This window comes from Sarcophilus harrisii, chromosome 4 (genome assembly GCF_902635505.1).
Source record: "Sarcophilus harrisii chromosome 4, mSarHar1.11, whole genome shotgun sequence".
NCBI lineage: Eukaryota > Metazoa > Chordata > Mammalia > Dasyuromorphia > Dasyuridae > Sarcophilus > Sarcophilus harrisii.
This window is the reverse complement of record NC_045429.1, coordinates 88137735-88165153: the sequence shown is the minus strand read 5'-3', so window position 1 is coordinate 88165153 and position 27419 is coordinate 88137735. Positions and strand designations below refer to the sequence as shown.

General features: G+C 31.9%; 1 pseudogene; it reads right to left on the bottom strand.

Annotated features, from left to right (window-relative positions):
* The window catches only part of LOC111720859, a 70484-nt pseudogene extending 44747 nt beyond the window's left edge, over positions 1 to 25737 (bottom strand).
* Positions 25738 to 27419: the final 1682 nt, after the last annotated feature.

Sequence of the window (27419 nt, the reverse complement as noted above, 5' to 3'; positions counted from 1 at the left end):
AGGGTGATGAATATAATTGGGTCAATAACTATCAAAGATCATCTACTAGGTCACAGAGAGAAGTTGCAATTTGTGTTGTTGAAAGAAATGCTCACATTAGAGCCTTCACTTGTACCTGAAGTTGAAGTTAAGCAAGTCTAATACAATGTACTTCAAATATATTAAAAAAAAATAAAACTTGACCACCTGTTTTATTTAAAGGATAGTGGTAAGTGGAGGGAGCAATTGCGAGAGGACTGTAAAACTGCAAATGATTCATGTTAAAAGTAAATTGATTATAGACAGGTTGGGGAGATAGGACAGATAAAAAATACAGCATAACCCAAAACAAGGTCATAAATGACAAGAATTAAATGACTGGAAAAGAGAAATAATGTCAATGGTTGAAAGCAGAAGGAACCTTTGTCAACTAATCAAAATGAAAGAAAAATTAAATAGACCTCAATTGTCCTAAGCATATACCTGCATACAAGCAAGCTCTGTAATCATAAGGTACCAGCAAAGATTATGAAACATTTCAGTGCCTATTAAACTATAATTATCAAGGCAAGAAGGATTTATAAAGCAATTATAAAATTATCTCATAAGCTTAATCATTCCAGATAACATGACTCTTCCCTCCTCCCTCTAAAACAGGGACCAGGATGGATTTTCTAAGTAATTTATAACTATAGAGGAGAAAGGGAAACGTAAAGGACCCTCAGCAACTTCTGAGTATACCCACGAATATATATTTTTTATTATTATAGTAACTTTTTATTGACAGAGCCCATGCCAGGGTAATTTTTTTACAACATTATCCCTTGCACTCACTTCTGTTCCGTTTTTTCCCTCCTACCCTCCACCCCCTCCCCTAGATGGCAAGCAGTCCTATATATGTTGAATATGTCATAGTATATCCTAGATACAATGTATGTGTGCAGATCCAGTTTTCTTGTTGCACAGGGAGAATTGGATTCAGAAGGTAAAAGTAACCTGGAAGAAAAACAAAAATGCAAACAGTTTACATTCATTTCCCAGTGTTTTTTTTCTTTGGGTGTAGCTGCTTCTGTCCATTATTGATCAATTGAAACTGAATTAGGTCTCTTTGTCAAAGAAATCCACTTCCATCAGATTACATCTTCATACAGTATCATTGTTGAAGTATATAATGATCTCCTGGTTCTGCTCATTTCACTTAGCATCAGTTCATGTAAATCTCTCCAAGCCTCTCTGTATTCATCCTGCTGGTCATTTCTTACAGAACAATAATATTCCATAACATTCATATACCACAATTTACCCAACCATTCTCCAATTGATGGGCATCCATTCATTTTCCAGTTTCTAGCCACTACAAACAGGGCTGTCACAAACATTTTGGCACATACTGGTCCCTTTCCCTTCTTTAGTATCTCCTTGGGGTAAAAACCCAATATAAACATTGCTGGATCAAAGAGTATGCACAGTTTGATAACTTTTTGGGCATAATTCCAGATTGCTCTCCAGAATGGTTGGATTCCTTCACAACTCCACCAACAATTATATCCACGAATACTAAAGGAAAAATCAGAAAATCATATTAAAGGGAAATGAGTTGTTATACATTGTAGCTAGCACTACACTAGGCACTTGGCAAAGACCCAACAAACTAATATGTAATGAATTGCAACAAATATTTAAGAAGTCTTACCAAATGCTAGAAATGTTTCCACAAAATGAGATTTTTAAGTGAATTATGCAAATATAGCTATTTTGAAAATGGCAAACTGTTCTTGACACCTATTTTTTAGTATGTTTATTAAGGAAATAAAGTCAAGACACAGAACATTTTTTAATATTTACTCTGTGCCAGAGCTAAGCATTGAGTAAACAGGTACTAATTATAAAGGGATCCCTGCTTTCTAGGAGCTGAATTTCTAATGAATGAATACAATACATAACAAGGAAGCTGAAAAGTTAAGAAAGTCGGAACCATGATGCCAGAGTGAGTGGAAGCAGCAGAGTCCATTTCGTCCTCATGCCAATGTCTCAAAATAAATCTAGAGAATACACCATTCTATACTCTTACAGAAAACAAAGTCACAGTGAGCATTTTTAAAACAAGGACAGCTTAGGGAGATGAACAAAGAAGTATACACTATTGAAGGTTTCTGGGCAGAAGTACACTGTGAGAAACATTACAGAACTCAGAGAGTAAGAGAGAAATGAGACAGGGCAGAATGAGATCTAAGGAGATTACTAGGCTGGAGTTATGGAAGGAATACAGGGCAAGTTTTATATCAGAAAAAAAAAAAACTATAATTAACATTGAACATATTGAAAACAAAGCCAATAAAAATCACAGTTTCAATAGATTCATAAAACGTTTAAACAAAATATGTAACACATTCTTATTTTTTTTTAAAAGAAAACATTAGAAAACAAAAAAAAATGACATTCTCCTTAAAATGATATGCATTAGCTAGGTATCTAAATCCAAGAAGAAGTAAACAAGTATTATTTTATTTCTTCTAAAATATATTACCACATTAGTTATATGGTGAACAAAGAATCAAAAGAAAATGGAAAAAACACAAAAATGAAAAACAAAACAGAGAGAGTGAAGGAGTAAAAGAGGGAGATGGAGAAATAGAAGAGGAAGAGGGAGAAAGCAGGGGAGAGGGAGAGGGAGAGAGAGGCAGAGAAAGAGGTGAGAGAAGCATCAAGAGACTTCAGGGAGGAAATCTGAGTAAGAGTAAGGAATACATGTGTTCATGTAGTTTGAGTGAGTTTTATTGTTCTGATGTGCAATAAAATAATTGACATTAATCTCCATTGGATGCCATTTGTGTTGCCAGATAAAAGTGCCTAAGAGAATTTGTGAAAATTCAGGTGTTGAGGATAAAAGGCTAATCTAGCCTTTGTGTTCTACATTTCTTAAACCATTTATTGGGAGATAGTTATGGCTGCCAAGACTATTATTCCTAGATCTGATCATTAGCTGATGCTTCTGAAAAAATTAAGGGGGGTGGTATATTTGGCAAGTGGACAATCACAAGACAGAATATCATACAAACTTAGAACTAGGAAAGAGAAGATGAAGCAAACATGTTTTATTAAGAAGAAATACTCTAAAAAGAAACAAGGAAGAATCAGAAAGAGAGAAATGGTCAGATTTTTCAGGTTTTAGGAAGAATCAATCTACCTAAACTGGTAAAACCTCATAGATTTCTATGGAATTATGATTTGGGACCAACACCTCTAACCAGATACTGAGGGATGAAATGGAGGGTATGGAACTGGTATGTAGGTCAACATTTTCTTTTGGTGCTAATTTATGCCGGTAAATGTTAAATACACAAATGCAAATTTATTAGCAAAGAGATTACAGCAAAGCATCCCCGGGATTATACCATAAGTAGAATTTATACCAGGAATGCAGGACTGGTTCAAACAAGAAAACTATTAACATAACTCACTATATCAATAACCAAAGTAACAAAAAAAAACATTTGACAAAAGTTGCTGGGAAAATTGGAAATTAATATGGCAGAAACTGGGCATTGACCCAAACCTAGCACACTATACCAAGATAAGGTCTTAATGAGTTTGTGATTTATACATATAGAGTGATACGATAAGCAAAGAACAAAGCATAGTCTGACTCTCAGATATAAGGAGAAGGAAAATATTTATGACCAAAAAATAACTAGAATACATTATGAAATGCAAATTGGATAATTTTGAATATATTACATTTTTTTAACAAAACATACCCAATTCAGACAAGATTAGAAGGGAAAAAGTAAACTAGGAATTTTTAATTTTACTTCTAAGGGTTCTGATAAAGGCTTCATTTCTAAAATATATAGAGAATTATCTTAAAGCTATAAGAGCTCAAGCCATTCTCCAATTAATAAATGATCAAAGGATATGAAGAGACAATTTTCAGATGAAGAGATTAAAACCACTTTTAGTTATATTAAAAAAAAATTCTTTAAATCATTATTGATCAGAGAACTGAAAATTAAGACAATCCTGAAGTACCACTACATATCTCTAAGATTGGCTAATTATGACAAGAAAAGATAATGAGGATTGTTGGAGGGGATGTGGGACACTAATACATTATTGGTGGAATTGTGAACTGATCCAACCATTCCAGAGAGCACTTTGTAACTATTCAAAAAACCTTTCAAAATGTATGTATCTTTGATCCAGCAGTGTCACTACTGTGCCTATATCCCAAAGAGATAATAGAAAATTGAAAACGACTCACATGTGGAAATATATTTGTAGCATCCCTTTTTGATATTAATGTTTTGGTACATTATTGTTCTATAAAAAAAATCAGCAGTATGATTTCAGCTAAGCTTGGAGAGACTTACATGAACTGAAGCCAAATCAAAAGAAGCAAGAAAACTGTGCACAGTAAAACAAGAATATGTGATGAACAAGTCTGATGAACATGGATGTTTTCAATAATGATGTTCTTCAGGCCAGTTCCTTGGCTTGACAAGACAAGACAATAGTTTTGTGATGGAGAGAGCCATCTATAACAAGAGAGAGGACTGTGGGGAATGAGTGTGGATCACAACATAGCATTTTCACTCGTTTTGCTGTTGTTTGCTTGCATTTTGTTTTCTTTCTCATTTCTTTTCCTTTTTGAGCTGATTTTTCTTATGCAGTAAGGTAATTATGGAAATTATATATAGAGAGAAATATATAGAGAAGAATTACATATGTATAACATGTATTATATTACTTTCCATTTAGTGGTGGGGGTTGGGGTAATTAAGGGAAAAAATTTTGGAGTACCAGGTTTTGCATGAGTGACTTGAAAATTATGCATATGTTTTGAAAATAAACAGTTTTAATAAAAATAAAATATGATGTACTTGAAAATTTTAGTTATAGGTATTTCAACAAATCTAACAACATCACATTCAGGTTTGAGAACTATTTGTTCAATTTAAGTCTCTTTCCTTGAGTGAATATTGCAAACATAATATCAACCTCCCTTTTAAAAAAAAACTTTGATATTATGCTATTCAAACTTATTTGAAACTAAATCTTTCCTATATAGATATAATTCAATTCTTTAAATATTTTAAAGCTCAGCTGAAATTTTGTAGAATGTACAAAATGACATTTCAGGGGGATGAGAGGAGTAAAAAATGATAAGAAGAAAAAAAGCACTTGGTTAACTTTCTTCCCTCTAAAACTCATTTCTTTTTTATAAACTTTTATTTTTTTACCTTCATAAAGAATAAGAAAAACAAGCCTTCTTTTTTGTTTCATTTTTTTTTTTGGTTTTGGTTGTTGTTTATTTTATTAGAGACATCTTTCTGAAATGAATACAGAAATGAGCATACCATTTATCCTAAGAAATATGCATTTTGTCCTTTTTGAAAAAAGTTTACTTTCTTTTATATGCCTGGACTCTTTCTGTTATGTCTAGCCTATGAATAATTACTGACATTTTCTTAATTTAACTGCTAGTATACATGGTAATACAGGTTATACAATTTGGACTTGACATATGAAAATGGGGGAATAAATGGTTTTCCTTTTGAACTTTGCCTGTTTTTTAATTCTCATTTCTTAAATAATTAAAATGGCACACAAGAAATTACAGCTTCTAATGTTAAAACACTAAACTATTTTTAGCACCATGAACATTAAACTTTTGGAAATAAGTGTTAAATTTGATGATAGAAAATCAAGATCCATATGTGATCCCAAATGAAGTGAACTTTTGATGAAAGGATCTGTTTAATTTTTATGTTTCTCCAGGGCTTCTTCCATCTCTAGAGCACAGTAGATTTAATATAAATGTTTATTGAATTTAATTTAACATGATTATTTTGCTGTTTCATTCGTGGACTATGAAGTCACTATTTATGAAGAAAATGACCCAGTGTTGTTTCTAAAACTAATGAAACAAAGTGAAGTTTTCATAACTTTTGAAAAATGATATGATTGATTCCTTGTACTATTTAGACAATATTAATATTCCTGAGTTTGTGTTCTTATCAGTGAATAAAGTTGATGGTGTTTGTAAGCTCCATCTCTTTAACTTAAATATTTCATTCATTTTTCTCATCAAAATGATTTTCATTAATCTATACAAAATAAATTCACTGGTAACTATTAAACCCATTGTCACTACACACACATTTTTTCACTGATGCTCTGTTCTAGAGACCATAGGTCTCTAAGCTATCCTGCTTATCACCTCCCCCTGTAGATATTAATAAAAATTGTCCAAAATTGGGAGAACAGAGGAAATAAGAATAATCTACTTATTTTAAAAATAAGTTGATTGAACTTATTAAAATAATATTGATTTGGAAAGAATACATAAATTAAAATTCTGTCCTTATAATAAAAATGAAAATTTTGCCTAAAGTAATTTACTTATTCAGTGCCATACCAATGTAACTACCAAAATATCTGATAGGTTTAGAAAAAATAAAAACAAAATTTATCTAAAAGAACAAAATGTCAAGAATATCAAGAGAAATTAATAAAAAAAATGCAAAGGAAGACAGTTTAGCAATATCAGATCTTAAACTATATTATAGAGCAATAATCAATAAAATTATCTGTTAGTATGTGTTATAAGGGTGGATCAGTAGAATAGATTTAGTACACAACACACAGTATCACTTACCATAATGGCCTAGTGTTTAATAAATCCCCAAGCCACAGCTTTTAACATAAGAGCTCACTGTTTCATAAAAACTGTTGGGAAAACTGGAAGGCAATAGGACATAAGCTAGATTTAGAGCAATGTCTTATACCATGTACAATGATAAGATCAAAATATGTGTATGACAAACACGAAGGATGATACTGTAATCAGATTAGAAGACGAAGGAATAATATATCTTTCAGATTCGTGGAGAGGGGAAAAATTCATCATCATAAAAGAGTAAGCATTAGGGTAGCTAGTTGGTGCAGGAGGACCTGGGTTCAAATGTGGTCTCAAACACTGTACTCTTTCTAGCTGTGTGACCCTGGGTTAAAAAAAAAAAAAAAAAAGCTTCACCAAAACAAAGAAACAAAACAAACAAAAATAACAACAACAAAACAAAATAAAAAAAGTGATAGCATTGCAAAATAGATAATTTTGATTATATTGAATTAAAAATCTTCTGTACAACCAAAATCAATGCAGTCAAGATTAGAACAAAAGCAGAAAGCTGGGAAACTATTTTTACATCAAGTATCTGTGATAAAGGCCTCATGTTTCAAATATATAGAGAACTGAGTCAATTTGTAATAATACAAACTATTCTCCAGTTGCTAAATGGTCAAATAATAAGGACACATAGTTTTCAGATGAAGAAATCATAGCTATCTGTAGGCATTTGAAGAAGTGCTCCAAATTACTTTTGATTAGAGAAATGCAAATTAAAACAACACTAAAATATCACCTCATACTTATCAGTTTGGCAAATATGACCAAAAAAGGAAAGATATTAATGCTGAAGAGAATGAGGGGAAATTGATACACTAAAGCACTAGTGTTGGAATTGTAATCTGGTCCCTATTCTGAAGAGAAATTTGGAATTATGCACAAAAGGCAACCAATTTGTGCATACTCTTTGATCCAGCAAAACCACTACTTGGTTTGTATCTCAACTAGATCATGAAAAGGGGAAAGTATATACATGTTCCAAAATCATGATAATAACCCATTTCATGATGTAAAATATTAGAAATTGAGGGGATGACCATCAATTGGGGAATGGCTGAGCAAGCTATCGCATATGAATGTAATTTAACACTACTGTGCAGTAAGAAATGATGAACAGGCAGAATTCAGAAAAATCTGGAAAGACTTGTATGAATTGATATAAAATGAAATGAGCAGAACCAGGAAAACATTGTACATAATATCAACAACACTATGTGATGATTGAATGACTCAGCTCTTCTGAGCAATACAATGATCCAAGGTAAGTACCAAGGATTCACAAAAGAAAATATTGTCCATATTCATATAAAGAATCAATGACTTCAGAATGCAGATTGCAACACATTTTCCCACTTTATTCTTTCTTGTATTTTGTTTTCTTTTGATCTGTTTCTGCTTTTACAAGTGTGCCTAATATGGAAATATATTTTACATGATAGCACATGTATTAATTATATCATACGGGCAACATCTTTGGAAGAGGGGGAGCGAGAAAAATTGGAACTTAAAATCTCATAAAATGAATATTAAAATTGTTCTTTATGTTCAAGTGTGGAAAAATAAAATACTATTTAAAAATAAAATCCTGACTTTATTTTTTTGTTAATTGTGTAATCTAGGACTGATTTCATAACCTTTGTTGCTTCATCCCTTCATCATATATAAAAAGGATATTGTTAGATTGGATGTCTTTAAAGGCCCTATCCTACTTTAAATAAACAATTCCAAGTACAAAAACTTTCATACTTGACATGTTTAAAATATATTAAAATGATTTTTTTCCATAAAATTTACTACATGGTATGACAATTTCTAATGGTGTTAAGTTACAGATGTAATATTAACATACCCAAAGGCATTTTTGGCTATATGAACACATTTTAAGATATAAGAAATTTTAATCAGAAAAGAAATCTAATATGATTTCTTTCCTCTTGGCATAATTGCCATGAGATCATTCAGTTTTCATTTCCAAGCTGGAAGATATAGAAAATAAGAAATAAACCAGATTGTGCATTTTTATTCATTCAGAATTCTCAGATACATTTATGCAAGTTTGCACATATATAATATATATGATACAAATATACATATATATTTGTTTGACACTTTGGTTTTAATCTTTCATTTCTCTCACTAGGTTCATTGCCACATCTTAATATTTTCTTTCTTTTTTGTTTGTATGTTTTGATGGAGAATGGAACGCAAAAACATGAAAGCAAGACAAAAAAGCTAAGTTTGCATGATAATTAAGACAATTTAGAAACAACATTTTCACAATAATTTTAAATTAAAGAAGATAATACAGGCTATTATTTCTCAGTTAAGTCATTAAAGAAAAATTAAAATTAATTTTAAATAAGCAAAATATGTTAGTGAATCCTCTATAATTTAGGGAAAGGAATGAATAATCATTTTAGTATTTGTTATATAACACTAGCCTCTCCTGACAATATCCCTAGGGAAGTATGACAAGCCATAAATTGTTCTGCAGAAAAAACATATTAATGTTTTCATGTGTATACAGATTATGGACTATATAGGATACAAAACTATACCATAGAAAAGTACACACACAGAACCCCTATAGTTTCTTTAAAAGAACATGTAGACTATTCTGTTTATGTATATGTTAGTCAGTTATATAGTTTCATGGTCAACACATACATATGTATACATATACACATATATATATATATATATATAGCTAGATAGATAGCTATGCAATATTAATAAATGATAGATAATATATAGATAAGGGATGGACAAATGGATAAGGACTGAACCTATGACTTCATTTACATAGGGAAGTCTTAAATGAGAAAACTTTATTGATGCAGATCAGCTTGGTAAATTGTAGTCTTAAAGAATTTCCCAAAATATTGAGTGAATAAATGACTTGCCCAGGGTCACAATAAATCTGTTTTAGAGGTAGACATCAAAACCCAAATATTCTTTTTTTTTAATAGCCTTTTATTTACAGGTTATATGTATGGGTAACTTTACAACACTGACAATTGTCAAACCTCTTGTTCCAATTTTTCCCTTCCTTCCCTCCATCCTCTACCCCAGATGGCAGGATGACCAGTAGATGTTAAATATATTAAAATACAAATTAGATACACAATAAGTATATATGACCAAACCATTATTTTGCTGTACAAAAAGAATTGGACTCTGAAACATTGTACAATTAGCTGGTGAAGGAAATCAAAAATGCAAGTGGGAAAAAATATAGGTATTGGAAATTCAATGTAATGGTTTCTAGTTATCTCCCAGAATTCTTTCACTGGAAAGCCCAAATATTCTTAATGAGAAGGCAAGATTACACTGTTTTCATCCAAGTTACTATTACAAATATTATGTAGTCCATCTTTACCTACCACACTTTCCTTTGTGCCTTAACTAATCCACCATTTTAGTTCTCCAAAGGTAATTATGTTCTATGTTTTGATTATGCATGGAATTACTAGTGCAATATTGTTGAGAAATTGAGCCTTTCTGTCAGGAAGAAGCTTGGGATTAATGAAAGAGATCATTTTGAAAATGAAATCTAACCAATTCTTTACCAATTTAATAGAAAGCATGATTTGCTTATCAATCATATGATTATCAGAATAAAATAAAACATTAAAGAGGGATATGTGCTAAATAAAGATGTTTCTTTGTGTTCATAGAAAAAACCTTTTTGTTTGTCCTTCATTCTATTTTAAGCAGGCTATTTGCAATTTCATTTGTATAGAAATCACATCATTATTTATCAAATTTATATGTCTTTTGAAAACAGAAAAATATGTTTTCCATATTTACCATCTTTTAGGGGTTTTAAAAAATAATAGCTTTTTATTTTCAAATTATATGCAAAATATATTGCAAAATCTTGTGTTTTAAATTTTTCCCCCTCCCTTTCCACAACCCACTTCCTAGTCAGCAAGCAATTCAATATATGTTCAATATGTGTGCTTCTTGTATACATATTTCCACAATTATCAAACTGCACAAGAAAAGTCTGATCAAAAGGGATAAATGAGAAAGAAAACAAAAAATAAGCAAACAACAACAAAGAGGAAAATACTGTGTTGCAATCCACACTCTGCATAGTTTTTTTTTTTTTTTTTTTTTTTTTTTTTCTGGATGAATATGACTTTCCCTATTACAAAACCATTGGGATTAGCCTGAATAATCTCATTGTTGAAAACATGCAAGTTCATCAGATTTGATTGTCACATATTCTTGTTGTTACTGTGTAAAATGTTCATTAGGCATCAGTTCATGAAAGTCTCTTCAGGCTTTCCTGAAATCATACTGCTGATCTTTTATTATAGAACAATAATATTCCATAATATTTATATACATATTTTCTGCAGCCATTATCCAACTGAAGAACATCCACTCATTGTCTAGTTCCTTGCTACTACAAAAAGGGTTTCTACAAACATATTTGTACATGCTAGTCCTTTTCTCTTTTTTATAATCTCTTTGTGATACAAGCCCAGTAGAGACACTGCTGGATCAAAGGTATGCACATTTTGATAGGCTTTTTGCACAATCAGTTCACAATTCCACCAACAATGTATTAGTGTGCCAGTTTTTCCATATCCCCTCCAACATTTATCATTATTTTGTCTTCTCATCTTAACCAATCTTAGAGGTATATAGTGGTACCTAAGGGTTGACTTAATTTGCATTTCTCTGATAAATACTGATTTAGTGTATTTTTTTTAACATAACTAGAAATGGTTATACTTTCTTCATCAAAAAATTGTCTGTTCATATCTTTTGACCTCTTATTAGTTGGACAATGTCTTATATTCTGACAAATTTGAGTCAAATCTCTACATATTTAAAAATGAAGCCTTTATCAGAGTTCTTGGATGTTCAAAAAAAAACTGTATTTTTATGCTTCCCTTCTAATCTTGTCTTCCTTGGTTTTGTTTGTACAAAAAAACTTTTTAACTTAATATAATAAAAATTATTCATTTTTAATTTTATAATGTACTCTAGTTCTTTGGCCACAAATGCTTTCCTTATCCACAGATCTGAGATGTAGAATATAATTTGTTGTTCTAATTTGCTTATAGTATAATTCTTTATGACTAAACTATAAGCCCATTTCAACTTTATCTTGATATAGGGTGTTAAGTGTTGGTCACTGCCTAGTTTCTGCCATACTAATTTCCAATTTTCCTAAAAATTTTTGTCAAAGAGTGAGCTCTTATCTCAGAATCAGGAATCATTGGGTTTGTCAAACACTAGATTAGTATAATCATTGCTATTGTATTTTGTGAACCAAACCTGTTCCACTGATCAACTCTTCTATTTTTTTAGAACGTACCAAATGGTTGTGATGGCCACTGCTTTATAATATAGTTTAGGCCTAATAAAACTAGGCCATCTTAATTTACATTTTTTTCATTAATTCCCTTGAAATTCTTGACCTTTTGTTCTTCCAGATGAATTTTGATAGTATTTTTTCTACTTCTATATAGTAATTTCTATGCAGTTTTACTAGTATGGCACCAAATAAGTAAATAATTTTAACCCAGTCTACCAATGACCACTTCATATAGTTCCAATCATTTAAATCTAAATTTATTTGTGTTGAAAGTGTTTTGTAATTGTGTTCATATAGTTTATGATTTTGTCTTGGTAGGGAGACAAATATTTTATCTCATTTACAAATAGTTTAAATGGATTTTTTTTGGTATCTATTGCTGTTGGATTTGTTATAACATATAGAAATGCTGAAAATTTATGTGAAGTTATTTTGTATCCTGAAACTTTGCTAAAGTTGTGAATTGTTTCTAATATTTTTTAGTTGATCCTCTAGAATTTTCTAAGTCTACCATCATATCATTTATAAAGATTGAAATTTGGTTCCTCTTATATATATTTCCTACTATAACTCCTTTAATTTCTTTTTTTTTCTCTTGTTACTAAAGTTAAAATTTCTAGTACAATATTGAATGGCAATAGTGATATAAGGCAACCTTGTTTCATCCCTAATTTTAGTGGGCATGGTTCCAGTTTATCCCCATCATATATGATGCTTGCTGATGATTTTAAATAAATGCTACTGATCATTAAGAAAAATATTGAAGAAAAATTCTTTACTGGTTTTAAATGGAATGGATGTTAGATTTTGTCAAATGCTTTTTATTGTATACATATATATTTCCACAATTATCAAACTGCACAAGAAAAATCTGATCAAAAGGGATAAATGAGAAAGAAAACAAAAAAAAATAAGCAAACAACAACAAAGAGGAAAATACTGTGTTGTGATTCACACTCTGGATTCTGGATAAATATGACTTTCCCTATTACAAGATCATTGGGATTAGCCTGAATAACCTCATTGTTGAAAACATTCAATTTCATCAGATTGATTGTCACATATTCTTGTTGTTTCTGTGTAAAATGTTCATTAGACATCAGTTCATGAAAGTCTCTTCAGGCTTTTCTGAAATCATACTGCTGATCTTTTATTATAGAACAATAATATTCCATAACATTTATATACCATATTTTCTTCAGCCATTATCCAACTATTTTTTCCAAATAGTTTTCATAGCATTGGAATTATTTTTTTAAATATTTGGTAGAGTCTACTTGCAAATACATCTGGACCTGGAAAATATTTTAAAATAGTTAATTAATAAATAAATTGTTCAATTTATTTTTCTAAGATGGAACTATTTATTTTCTCCTTTGTTAATTTTGGAACTCTATATTTTTGTTAAACATTCCTCCATTTCACTTAGATTATAAATTTTGTTGGCATAATAGCCCATAGTTATTGCTTTAATTTAATCTTTACTGGTTTAAAATTCACCCTTTTCATTTTTGATATTAGCAATTTGGTTTTCTGTTCTTTTTTAAATCAAATTAACTACATATTTACCAATTTTGTTGGTTTTTTCATAAAAGCAACTCTCAGTTTTTTATCAATTCAATAGTTTACTTACTTTTAATTTTATTAATCTTTCCTTTTATTTTCAGAATTTCAAATTTGGTATTTAATTGGAGAGGGTTAATTAGTTCTTTTTCTAGCTTTTTTAGTTGCATTACCAATTCATTGATTTTTCCTCTCTCTGTTTTATTCAAGTAGCACGTAGAAATATAAAATTTCCCTTACGAATTGCTTTGGCTGCATCCGATACATTTTTTGCATGCTATCTCATTATTGTCATTTTCATGGATGAAATTATTAATTGTATTTATTTTGTTGTTTCACCCATCATTCTTTAGGATTACAAAATTTGATTTCCAATTCATTTTTGGTCTGTTTTTCTCTGGTCCTTTATTGCATGTAATTTTTATTGTATCATGATTTGAAAAAGATGAATTTATTATTTTTGCCTTTCTGTATTTGATTTTTAGGTTTTTATGCCCTAATACGTGGTCAATGTTTGTCTAGGTTGCTATCATTTTATTAACTATAGTATCCTACAGCAAAATGTAGTTTCCTTCCTTATCACTTTTAAGGAGATCTATTTTTCTTTTACTTGATCTGAGATCAGGATGCCTCCCCTCATATTTTTTTTTAACTTTACTTGAATCATAATAGATTCTGCTCCAGCCTTTTACCTTTACTCTGTATATATCACTCTGTTTAAATGTTTTTTTTTGTTTGTTTGTTTGTTTTTCAAAAAACATATTGTAAGATTCTGGCTTTTAATCCACTCTGCTATTCTGTTTTCTGGAATAGTTCATCCAATTCAAATTACAGCTAAAATTACTATCTCTGCATATTTCTCCAAGTTATATTTTCTTTTTATTTTCCTCTTTTCCATCCTCCCCAATGGTTTTTTTTTTCCTGACTACTACCTCCCCTAAATATCCCTGCCCTTGTATAGTCTCTTGCTCCTTTCTTGTCCCTTTCTCCTTCTATTTCTATTTTTCCTTCTATTAGCCTTCCCCTTTATTTTCCTCTTTCCCCTCGTACCTGTAAAGTGAGACAAGTTTCTCAGTCAAACTAAATATATATGATATTCTCACTTTGAGGCAAATCTGATGAGATTAAGGTTCATACAATGTTCATACCTCTTCTCTTTCCCCCTCAATTGCAAAAGATCTTTTTTGCCTCTACATGCCATGTAATTAACCACATTTTATCTCCTCTTATCTCTTCTTTCTTTACAATTCCTTTTCCACTCCTAGTTTCTTTTGTATTTCATCACAGTAAAGTCAAATTATACTTACACCTTCTAAGTATTCCTGTAGCAAAAGTACAAGTCTTAAAAGTTCTGCATTTGAAGATCAGATTTTCTGTTCACCTTTAGTCTTTTCATGCAAAATAAATGAAAATCCCCTATTTCATTTAATGCCTATATTTTCCCCTGAAATATAATGTTTAATTTTGCTGTATAGTTGATTCTTGTCAAAGTCTAAGCTTCTTTGCTCTCCAGAATGTTATATTTCAGGTCCTCCAGTCCTTTAAAGTGGAAGCTGCTAGGGCTTAGATAATCCTAATTGTGGCTCCTTGATATTTGAATTGTTTCTTTCTGGCTGCTTGCTGCATTTTTTCCTTGATCTAATAATTTTGAAATTTAGCTACAATATTCCTTAGTGTTTTCATTTTGGGATATCTTTCAAGAGGTGATTGATGGATTCTTCAATTGCTATTTTACCCTCTGGTTCTAGTGCATCAGGGAAGTTTTCCGTGTTGATTTCTTAAAAGATGTTATCTAGGCTTTTTTTTTCATTGTGGTCTTCAGTTAGTCCAATAATTCTTTTATTGTTTCTCTTAGAGCTGTTTTCCAGATCAGTTTTTTTTCAGTTGAGTTATTATACCCTTTCTTCTATTTTTCCTATGTTTGTATTTTTGTTTAACTGATTCTTGCTGTTTCATCAAGTCATTCACTTCCATTTGTTCAGTTCTAATTTTTAGTGAATTATTTTCTTCACTTAGCTTCTTTTATCACTTCTTGCTTTGGGGCAGTTAAACTTTTAAATGAGATGTTTTATTCATTTGATTTCTTTTCCATTTCACAAATTTTGTTTTTCAAAGAGTTGTTTTCTTTATCCATTTCATCAAATCTATTTTGTAAGAAGTTATATGCTTTATCCATTTCACAAAATCTGTTTTTTAAGAAGTTATTTTCTTTTTTCATTTTGCCAAAACTCTTTTTAAGGAGTGATTTTCTTCAGGCAATTTCTGTTTTTCCTTTTCCAGAGCTCTCATTTTCTATCCCCATTTTTCTTCAAAGTCCCTTTAAAAATACTTTTTTGAATTCTTCTATGAGAGTCTTTTGAGATGGAGACCAAATTATATCACTCTTTAAAGCTTCATTTGGGGACATTTTGCCTTTAATGTACTCAAGGTTTGAGTTCTTTTCTTCCCTGTCTTTATAAAAGCTATCTATGGTCAGAGCTGGTTTTGCTTCTTTTTAAAGGTTCAGATCTGCTTTTAGGACAAAAGGGAGATTGTCCCAACCTTCCTCTACAGGCAACAGTAGCTTTGTGCTGCCTTGGGGGTCATGTTTCCAGCTTCCTTCTGGGTGGGTTTGGTCAAGTCCCAAGTTATGTTGAATTCAGAGTTTTACTATTTGCTTTCTGTAGTTGTGTTGGAGGTCTCACATCTAGTCTGCTGAGCCACTGGCTTCTGAACCAGGCTAGAGTAGCAAACATTGCTATAACTTGGTTAAGTGACTCCCATTATGGGTAGCTATGTGGCATAATGGATAGAGCACCAGTCCTAAAATCAAGAGGACCTGAGTTCAAATCTGGCCTCAGATAGTTAACACTTTCTAATTGTATGACTCTGAGCAAGTCACTTAACCCCAACTGCCTCAGCCAAAAAAAAAAAAAAAACAAAAAAACAAAAAAACAAAAAACAAAAAAAAACAAAAAAGAGTGACTCCCACTAGATTTCATGTGCATAAGGAGGCCCCTCTGCTCTTGATGTCTCTGCACTGCATTGTAGCTGTCTTGGCCTACCTCTTCCCTCTCCCCACGCCCAATTGAAACAGACCTTTTCTGAGTTCTTCCAAAATATGTTCTAACGGAAATTTGTTACACTCCAAATAGTTGTGAGCTCTGTCACACCAAAACCCATTCAGAGGCCTGTTCTGGTATTGATCTGATGAAAGCAAGGGAGAGCTCAGGCAAAGTCTTATCTGGTCTCCACCATCTTGGTTCTGACTCCCTTGTCCTTAGTTCTCTAAGAGGATCATGATATCATGCAGCTGATACCATAATACACAAGTGAGTTGGATTTAATTAAATATGGGCTTTGCCAAGTAACCAGAGTAATTCAGAGCCATTTGGGTCCATTGGCAAGATATAGATCAGGATGATTGGAGATGGCCTTGGATGCAGTGAGAGACCTTGACCCTTTTAAATTTAGGTCTTTAACATCTGTGCATATGTGTATGCATGTATATATATATACATATATATATATATATATATATATATATATATATATATATATTGTATGTATGTGATATATTAATATCTATATATACACATGTATAGACATATATGTATATACACATATACATACACATGTGCATATTTATAATACACACATGCATATTACATATGCACATGTATGCTGTACATGTATCTATCTTTGCACTTAGAGAATTATCTCTTTAATAGAACCCACAATAGCTACATGGAAAAAAAAAAGCATGCCTAATTTGTGTCTTTTCATCTCCATGATTAGAATTTGAGGATTTAAAGGCAAGGACTTTCTGTTTTTCTTTATATACCCAGTTTTTAGTTCCTTACCTGGCATTTGATTAATAAATGCTTTATAAATACATGTTCATTGATTTAGTATCTCCAGTAGCTAGCACAATGCCATTTGTTAGGTGATGAATTCAAGGTATTTGATTAATTGAGCCAAATTTTTGGGGTACCTCTAATTGTGTAGATACAAATTAGTATTTAAGAAAAAACGTTTTGGAAGTTTTTTTGTCAAGAATCATGTGAACATTTTTTATTCTAATATATAATTCTACTCACTTTCAATTTCATTTGTAAAAGAAAATCATTATAGATTTATGAAAATAAGTCAAAATCTTTATATCAAAGAACTAAGTCAACCTATAAGTGTTAAGGCACAAGATTTCTTGAAATGTTGAAGTTATTTTGTCCTCATTACCATTCTGTTAGCACAGGCATCTAATAATAGCACTCTAAGGCATTATTTTTGCATTAACTTTTTTTTTTCCTTGCCACCATAATTGTTTTCCTAGGTTGAAAAATGAATGCTGCCCACTGCTACACCTGCTACCTTTTTCATTAGGTGGAAAAACATTTTATGCATTTGATTTTCTAGAAAGGTTAATTTTTGTTTCTACATGTGTGAATGACAAGATGGTTATAGATAGCTGGAGTACTATGATTATTATTTGCTTTTAATCGGTACAGGTACATTAAAGGAAAGTGTGTGAAAAATTAAATTAAGTTTAATTTGATTTAGCATTGTATTATTACATAATATAAATGAAAATGTAAAGAAGATATGTGTATAATGATGTTCAAATAGAAATCTAAATACCTCTTGTATCACTAAATATAAGTAGAATTCAAGAAATGAACAATTGTATTAGAGCAATGTTGTACTCAGTATTGTTACAGAGCTTGTCAAAAAAAGTCATTAAAAATCCTATTTGGGGAATGTATAATTTGGAAGCAAAATAATATTCTACTATTTAATCTAGGCTCAAAACAGGTGAACAAGACAGACAAATTTCAGTAAGCAAAGACATTTGGCTGTATGTGTTGCTGCTGTTGTTGTTAAATCATTTTATTTATGCCTGACTCTTTATGACTAAATTTAGGGTGGTATTTTTTTGGGGGGGGGCAAATATACTGGAATGGATTTCATTCTCTACCTCATTTTACAAACGAAAAAAAAATGATGCAAATAAAGGTATTTGGCTTATCCAGGGTAACATAAATAGTAAGTTTCTGAGATCAGATTGAACTCAATTCTTATTAATTCCAGTTCCAGAATTTTTTCCACTATACCAACCAGCTTCCTATATGTATGCCTACATGTTAACTGTATGTAGCATGTTAAAATAAAGAACACATTGAGTTTAGATTTTTAACATAAGTTTACACGAGTCTTGTGTATGTGTAGTGTGTAAGTTATATTCATATAATAAACATTTTATAATATAGGAGCATCTAAACATATATATACAACATATTTACACACACACTAAAGTTTTATTTCAATTTTAAAAGTTCTAGATACCTCACTTTATAGAAAATAAAGGGAAAAAGAAGAGGGAAATAAAAGGAGAGAAAGAAAAAGAGAAACATTTATTAACCAAATACATAACAATATGCTAGGCACTATATCGAGGCCTGGGGATATGGACAGAGGCAAAAAGAAAGATAATCTTAAGAAACTTCATTTCTAAAGAGGTTAAGATAACATACTAAAGGGTTCTAAAAGAGAGTGAGGGAAAAGAAAGTATCCAGCCCAGGGATATGGTTTAGAAATCTAGAAGTCAGGGGCAGAGCTAAAAAAAGAATAAAAGCAGTTAGTATGGGTGTCTCCACAAAATGGAGATACTAAAAGGAACTTACCAATGGGAGAAAGGAGTAGACTTTGCCACAAAATATTCAGGAAACAGAGCTATCACGATCACTACATTTTTCAATCTAAACAACAAGCTTCCAGATACTAAAACACATAAAATGAAATGAGATATAGCCTAAAATTCTCTAGATTGTCACTACAAAAGAAATGTAATTTTTTCCCCAATAATATCAAGAATTATCTCCCTTTCATTTTAATGAATGATTTCTTGTTAATAAATAGTCTACTCTGGATATTTGTCCCAGTCAATTAAAAAGGCTCAACTAAACATCACATTGACAATGTTTCATTTTGTTATTTTCCCTTATATATGGACAAATAATGTTTCTCTTTACACATGTAGTCTTAAGACAAAGTATACACTTTGTCTATAGAACCAATTCGTATATTTTGTCCAAACTTATCCCCCACCCCAAATATTCTTTCATTTGGGAATTCCCAGCACTTGGAATCCTTAGCTTTCTTCAAAGCATAGCTCTAATATTTTCTATGATATAAAGGTCTTTTCTGATCTTCCTGGGGTTCTTCCCAATAAAATTTCTCTAGTGTTTATTTTGAATATTTTAATATACTTACAAATGTATATGTTGTCTTCTTCTAACCAAATGGAACTTCTTAAAAGAAAATGATGATCCAACCATTCTGGAGAGCAATCTGGAATTATGCCCAAAAAGTTATCAAACTATGCATACCCTTTGATCCAGCAGTGTTTCTACTGGGCTTATACCCCAAGGAGATACTAAAGAAGGGAAAGGGACCAGTATGTGCCAAAATGTTTGTGGCAGCCCTGTTTGTAGTGGCTAGAAGCTGGAAACTGAGTGGATGCTCATCAATTGGAGAATGGTTGGGTAAATTGTGGTATATGAATGTTATGGAATATTATTGTTCTGTAAGAAATGACCAGCAAGATGAATACAGAGAAGCTTGGAGAGAATTACATGAACTGATGCTAAGTGAAATGAGCAGAACCAAGAGATCATTATATACGTCAACAACGATACTGCTTGAAGATGTAATCTGATGGAAGTGGATTTCTTTGACAAAGAGACCTAATTCAGTTTCAATTGATCAATGATGGACAGAAGCAGCTACACCCAAAGAAAAAAACACTGGGAAATGAATGTAAACTGTTTGCATTTTTGTTTTTCCTCCCAGGTTATTTCTACCTTCTGAATCCAATTCTCCCTGTGCAACAAGAAAACTGTTTGGATCTGCACACATATATTGTATCTAGGATACACTAGGACATATTCAACATATATAGGACTGCTTGCCATCTAGGGGAGGGGGTGGAGGGTGGGAGGGAAAAATCGGAACAGAAGTGAGTGCAAGGGATAATGTTGTAAAAAAAAATTACCCTGGCATGGATTCTGTCAATAAAAAGTTACTGTAATAAAAAAAATAAATAAATCATGTCCAATCAAAAAAAAAAAAGAAAATGATGATTAATTAATTTTGTCTTAGAATTTTACCAGCAAGCATAGTTGTCAGCAGAGGGTAGGTATTTATTAAATACTTATTAATTATTGCTTTATATGTGGTTGGATAATAATAGATAAGTTAGATAGGCTCTTAGGTGCCTACTAGCCTTAACCCCAAATCATCTGATTGAGTACAATAATAAATGAATAATTTAATTAATTTCAATTAAAACCTCTTTTATAAACTGAACAATTTAAAAATTGACAGCTTACATATTTAAAAGGTAAAATAAATAATGCTTAGATAATACTGTTATAGAGAAAATAGTTACACAAATGCTGTTTTTTTTAGTTTTATAGGTATGAATGGCTAAAGATAATTTTAGAAAAAAAATTATCTATTTTTAGATATTTGTAGTTAAGAAGGAAATGAATTGAAGTACCTGAGAGAGTGAAAAAATATGTGTTGAGTATTTTAAATCTATACAAACATGGCTAACATGACTTGAGTCTTAGAATCTATATTGCTTTTGTTTTATATTTTATATTTATATTACATTTCTTCTCTCAACAATTCTACACTGACCCCATGACATCATATGCTTTGGGTTTTTTTTTTCCTTTTTTGATCCTATGTACTTTATTTATGTTGATTGTGCTTGAGTTGCTTCAAAAAAGGAATGAAACTCATGAGTATGCTGTTTTTCTTTTCTTTCAAAACGAAAAACATGCATTTCACATTTCACTCTCCAATTCATGCATTTTGCTTAGATGGTCTGTTTTGCGGGCATATAATTCAGCAAAATAAATCCTGATAATTTTTTTTTAATTTTTCTCATCACTAGTGATGCATTCACTAGAAATTTGATTTTATTCTTTCTTTTAAAAAAGTTTAACCAAAGTTTATTTATTTTCTATTTTCCCATAAAACAAGCTCCTAATCTTATCTATTATTACATTTTTTAAACATTCAATTTTTCTCATTTAATTTTTAGGATTTCTATTTTGCATTTAACTGAGGATTTCTAGTTTATTATTTTTTTCTATTTTTAGTTGTATGTTTAATTTATTGATCTTTTCTTTCCCTCTTTTATTGATAGATGCATTTACAGATATAAATTCTGCCTGATAATGGTTTTGTTTGTTTTTTTTTTCTGTTGTCATTCTCATTAATACTGTTTTTGATTAATTCCATGACTTATTGATCCACTCATTCTTTAGGATTAGACAATTTAATTATTAAATGCTTTTAACCTATACTTCTGTGGTCCTTTATTTGATATAATTTTATAGCTTAATGATCTAAAAATGCACATTTAATACTTCTGCTTTTATGCATTTCTTTGTAAACTATTTATATCCTAATACATGGTCAGTTTTTTGAAGGTACTATATATATAGCTGAAGGGGAAAATGGCATGTCTTTTTCTGTTCCCATTCAGTTTTCTTCAAAGTTCTAACATGTCTAACTTTTAAAGATTGACTTTACTCTTGACTACTATATAATTTATTTTATGGTTAGATTTATTAACCTCTGAGAGAGAGAAAAATTGAGTCCCCTCAATAGAATAGATTTAGTATTTATTGTTTGCTCTTATTTACTTAACTTTGTATTTAATAATTTTAATATTATGTCAATAGGTGCATTATAAATTTATATAAGTTTATAGTCTATGGTTTCTTCTTTCTTCTTTTTTCTTTTAGCAAGATATAGTTTTCCTGGTTATCCCTTTTAATTACATATGTTTTTGCTTTTGTTTTGTATGAGAACATCATTTATACCCATACTGTATTCCAACCTTTCTGTTCTTTTAACATGAGAGTTGCTAAATTTTATATGATCCTATAACTACATTATATTTGAATAATTTCTTTCTTGCTGTTTGAATCATTTTTTCTTTTGCCTGAGAACTCAGGAATTTGACTATAATATTTTGGAGATTCTACACTTGAGCTTCTCTTGAAGGTAGTGATAAGTAGAATCTTTCAATTTCTATTTTATCCTCAGGTTCTAAAATATTTGGTGTAGAGAGCCAGAACTTTGGAGAAGTATACTTGAAACAAGGTGTTAACTCAGTGGAATTGATAATACAACGATTATCTAGTTTAACATGGTGATTAATAATTCTCAAGTTCAGTATGAAAGATTTAATATTACAACAAATAATGGTTCCCTAGTGATGTAATGATTGCCTTATATTCAGTTTGATAAATGGATTTAATTGTAATAGAGTATATAAGGACCCACCATCCTGGTGGCTTTCCTGCTTCCTGCATTCATTGACTGAGAACAAGGATCATCCAAAGGTCTCCTGGCTAACCCAGCTCCAGATGAAGGAGACAGAATGTGAAGGAGTTAATAAAGACTTTGGACTATCTCTTGGCTGTTGAAGGAGGCATATGTGTAATTGTTATTTACATAGTTTCCGTATAGGAGTTTGGGAAATCTTTGGCAATACCATGTTGATTCATATTGTTTATTATATCACTACTTGCATGTATAATTCATATTTGTTACACCACATTGATCCTGTTATGGCTCTGGGGAGAGCCATCACTACTAGCCTATATTATATTACTATGTGCTTGGGTAATACCTCCCATGCTGATGGATTTAGGGTATACCTGTTTCAACTAAGACCCTTCAGAAACCCTCTAACAAAATCTAGTTTGACTCCCCATTTCCCTTTGGTGTTTTCACCTCCCTTCCTGAGATGTTAGGGAGGGCATAATCACCTCCTTTTGGGGGTTCTCATATCCCTGAGAAGTCAGGGAAAACATGACCACCTATGTTCAAAAACAAAAGAAAGCAGATGTAGAGAGCCAGAATTCTGAAGTATTTTTTTTGACGGTTTCTTATAATATAATGTCTGATCTCTTTCTTTGACCATGGTTTTCAAGTATTCCAATAATTAAATTATCTCTTCTTAATCTATTTTCTAGATCAGTTGTTTCAGCTAATACAAAATTTCATATTTTCTTCAGTATTTTTTATTATTTTGATTTCTTATTCTTTTTTGTCTCATGGAATCATTAATTTCTACTTGTCTCGTTATAATTTTTAAAAATATTTTCTTTGGTTAAATTTTTGCACTTCTTTTTTCATTTGGCCAACTATAAATTTCAGAAAATATTTTTTATCAGTGAATTTTTGTCTCTTTTCATTTGCCTAATTTTTAAGATATTGTTTTCTTCCACATTTTAATGCAGATTTGTTTCAAAATTTTCTTTCATTGTACAAAATTTTATTTTATTAATCAATTAATTGTCTTTTTAGTTTTTTTCTTTGTTTTAATTTTAACATTTTTTTCCCTTCTATCATTCTTATTTCTGTTTGTGGTCTGACCTTCTATGTAACCATGATGTGTTTGTTTGTTTTAAGATCATGTAGCATTATGATGTTTGAATTGAGTTTTGAAGGAAATTTGGATTTCTAAGAGGCAGAAGTATGTAGGGAATTAATGCTGGGAATGTGTATCAACATGTACAAAGGCAATGAGATGAAAGATAGAGATTCATAAGTGATAAGGAACAAAAAAGACAATTTTGATAGCTTGTAGAGTAAGTGAAGTGTAGTAATGCATACTAAGGATTCTTTGTGACTGAGGGAATAAATTTAAGAAAGGAAGGCCAATTGGGATATAAAGGAACAATGAGAATCACACTATGGTTATGACCATAGCTGTAAATAAATTAATATAAAAATGTTATAGAAGTAGAAACAGCAGGATTTGACAAGTGATTAGTTTTGTGAATAGAGGAATAGTGAGAAATTAACGATGATACTGAATTTGGAAACCAGAGTGACTATAAGGATGGTGGTACTCTTAACATAAATAAAGAATTTAACAACTGTGGTGGGATTCTTTTTCAAGCAAGAACTTATATAATAAATTCCATTTGCAATATGTTGAACTTGATATGTTAAAATGACATCTAGTTTAAAATAAGAATTTGGTAGTTCTCTTTTTAGGAACAATCACAATGTGCTAAAAATAGAATGGCTCGACAATAGCTTGATAAAGTACCTTGGAAATTAATTATTATAAAATGTAGGATTGAATAGTTCTCCATTATATATACATATATGTAAATACATAATCATATTTGTATTGGGGCAGATGGGATTTATATACACATTTTGGAAAGGACAGTCTGAGGACCTTCATGACAAAAATGGATGAAATGTTAACAAGAGTTAAAGTATGGCCTCTAATACTTCTAACCTGGGTCACCATGTCACAGCTTGTCTAAGAGAAGGATAACTGTGAATTATTGATAGTTGAAAACTGTGTTAGTGAAAGTATATCATTCCATGAGATTTCTTTTATCACAAAATTCTCAATGCATTGATATCATCCACATATATCCACATATATGTATATGTATATGTACATATAAAATATCTAGATATCTAGATTGTCAGATGAATAAAATATATCAATCTTGTCCAGTTTGGCCACAGCCAAAGAGGCAATATATAAAATAATTTAGCAAAATATTTAGATCTCAAAGATGGTTCCTGGTTAGTTTTTATTTTTCATTTATTTATTTTTAGAATGTGGTTTTTAAGAGTACTTCTGTAGATCAAGGAATTATATTTTAGTTCCTATCCATCTACTGATAGATCAAACAAAATAGTCATTGTTGTTTCTAGTGCTTGTGAAAAAAGCTTTATAGGTAAAGTAGGAAATTTTATTTAAGTGTTAAAAGCCTTTAGGAGCAAGAAATGCAGTTCAAGGCATGTGGGAAGACCTGAGGGATGAGAGGTACTGAGGCGCAAGTGAGTCCTCTGTGGAGGTGGGGCTTAGCCCCAAGAGGTGGTGTCTGGTCCCAGGTACCACGTCTCCCTCCTTAGTGCTTTCAAAGCCTAGCACACCTCCCTCCCTCTTCTTGGGTCAGTCACATTATGCCAGATTTTTAGAGTACCTCCCCCTTCCCCCAGATCCTCAGGGGGATATAAATATGTGCTATCTAAGAATAAAGTTCTCTTTTGTTTCACCCCTACCTCCTGGTGGTCTGTCTCTGTTATCCAGGCTGGTACCTGAAGATGGGCAAGTGTGGACTAGCTGTGCCATTGACAGATGGGCATTAAGAGTAGCTCAGAGGGGTGCTACAAAGTTAGGGTAGTATTAAGAGACGCTACAAGTGGCGGCCAAACAGGGACAATTTTGGCTAGGACCTCATCTTGTATCAGACCTACTAGGTGGGAAGAGAGACAGAACTCTGCTCTAAAGTGAATAGAAAGTTAGGAAAAGGGACAAATTGTTGTGAGGGTGCCATACCGGGAGATACCAGGAAAAGACGCTTATAGAATAGTAAAGCAAGCAGGATTGGAAATGGATTTTAAAAAGTGGGAGATAGTAGGTAGTCAGATGGCTTCCTATGATAAAGAAACTCTGGGAGCCATCCCGGATTGGCATCGAGTGATTGGGGATACTTTAAGAGGTGCAAGCTGCAAGCCATTAAAAGTAGATAATGAAGAGCAAATGAAGTCATAAAACAAATGAGGGTCATAAACTGGCACTCATCAGAACCAGCTGTGCCCATAAAATGGAGCCAGCAGAAGTTAGCTATGGGAAAGAATCAGGAAATAAACAGGAAGACAAAGGAGGTGGATGTGAAGTGAAAGAAGGAAGAGGTAATGAGGAAGCAGGGAGTGAATGTGATGCTACAGGAGGGGGCAGGGATAAGATGAGCAATGAGAAAGTAAACAGAGCGACATATGACCTTGAGGAAAAGGACAATAATAAGATGAGGGAGGAGAAAGCAAACAGAGGGAAGGTCGCTTCTGTCTCCAAAGCATGGCCTTCTCCCTCATCCCCCCCCTCTCTGAGGAGATATGTTTCCCATTCCCTCCCTTGGCATCCCTTTGTGGAGGCTTTGGAGATTCCCAGACAAGTTTAGAACAAATAATGCAGAAAGCTGGAAAGGGTAAAAGAAATGAGTATCAATTGCAATATGATGCAGCAGTATATGCATCTGTGTCCCAATGTGCCCAGTGAGAATTTAGCAAAATCGAGAGGCCCTCCATGACTAGAATTAAACAGGGCCCAGATGAACCTTTTCCCTGATTTTGTGGCCTGCCTACAAGTGGCTATTGAGAGGTCAGTGGGCGGAAGAAAAGCCTCCAGCCTCCTTCTACAGAAATTGGCACAGGAGAATGCTAATATTAACTGCCAGAAGGTCATGCCTACTTTAGATGGGGAGACTGGCCTGGAAGAGATGATAGAGATGTGAGAATGTTGACTCCAGTGCCTTTCAAATGGATGCCCTCACAATTGCTATATCTAAATGGGTTGAAGCAGAAGACCTGCCCTGGAAGTTTGTAGACAAACGGGACATTCTGACCCCCAATGGTCACAGGTCTCAAGTACAATCTATGGGGCAGAAATATATTGAAGGCTTGTGGGGCCTCAGTTTATATACCATCTCCATAGGATTTTTAATTGGTCTTTGGGGGTTTGGGCACCACCTTTCATATTGCTCCCATACCATTAACATAGAAACCTAACACCCTGTTTTGGGTGCCCCAGTGGCCTTCCTCAGTTTATAAAGCCCAAACCTTACATGAAATTATACAACAACAGTTGAAGGCTGGACATATAGAACCAATGTCCAGCCCATGGAATAACCTTGTATTTATTATAAAGTAAAAATCTGTAAAATGCAGAATGCTAGTGGACCTTAGGGCTATTAATGCTGCTATTGAACCTATGGGAGCCCTACAGTCTGGCATGCCAGCTCCTAATCTAGTACC